Here is a 1,282-nt window from a genome sequence, read left to right as displayed (position 1 = left end):
ATTTTATATATATATATATATATATATATATACATACATATATATATACATATATATTGTACATATATATATATATGCATATATACAGGATGGATTGTGCGGCCCCACTCGTCCCGAGCAGATAGAGCAGATTAAACTAAGTAAGCGAGCCGCGAAGAGCGGGGATGGCCTAGCAGGCGGAACGCCACGCCGTTCGAGCTTAATGGCTCGCGGCGGTGAGTGGAGTGTTTGCCTTATTCCCCGCGCACCGTGCGCTCGGTGGGCCGTACCTTCGGCAATAGTAGGTCGGGCGGACGCGTCTGCTATTCGGCTATTTTTAATATCTCGTTAATTATTACGAGTATTGCAAAATAGTACAGGACTTTTCGACTTAGTTTAGTCCGTTCTACCTACTCGGGACGAGTGGGGCCGTACAATCCAGCCACCCTGTATATATATATAGTTAACAAGATATTAATCGCTAAATATCGCCGAAAATTATTTTGATTATGTCTATTATGAGCTGTTAAAACCTGGTTAATGCTAGACGCTACCAACAACAATTAATCAATTTGAACCGTTTGCTGCTTGAAAAAAGACCAGAATACCAAAAAAGACAACACAAAGTCATTTTTCTTCATGACAATGCTCCATCACATACGGCAAAACCGGTTCGCGACACGTTGGAAACACTCAGCTGGGAAGTTCTACCCCATGCAGCTTACTCACCTTGGCTCCTTCCGATTACCACTTGTTTGCATCGATGGGTCACGCACTTGCTGAGCAGCGCTTTGGTTCGTACGAAGATGTGAAAAAATGACTCGATGAATGGTTCGCGGCAAAGGGGGAAGATTGTTACTGGCGTGGTATCCACAAATTGCCCGAAAGATGGGAAAAATGTGTAACTAGCAATGGAGCATACTTTGAATAAAATTCTTTTTATCATTCTTCCAAATTTAATGTGTTTTTTTTGGAAAAAAATCCGCATTTCATACTTGTACACCTGGTATATCCCTCTAATTTCTCTATCATATTCCTCATGCTCCCTTTATCCTCCGCTAGTAAAATCATATCATCTGCGTAAGTCAAACCATATAAAGGGTGTCCCAAAATTAACGCAAGATTTGAATTAAATAGAAAACAGTTTTTAGTCTTTTGATTGTTATTTTTTTATTGAATCATAAAGTACATAGGATAGGGTTATTTGTGGAATAACACATCGGGCAAATGGCCTCCACGGCTTTGCATGCACATACGCACTCGTTTGTCGAAATTTTCCATGACCATTTTGCATAAATGTGGC

This window comes from Trachymyrmex septentrionalis, unplaced genomic scaffold, assembly GCF_001594115.1.
Source record: "Trachymyrmex septentrionalis isolate Tsep2-gDNA-1 unplaced genomic scaffold, Tsep1.0 scaffold176, whole genome shotgun sequence".
Lineage (NCBI taxonomy): Eukaryota > Metazoa > Arthropoda > Insecta > Hymenoptera > Formicidae > Trachymyrmex > Trachymyrmex septentrionalis.
Note: the sequence above shows the minus strand (reverse complement) of the source record.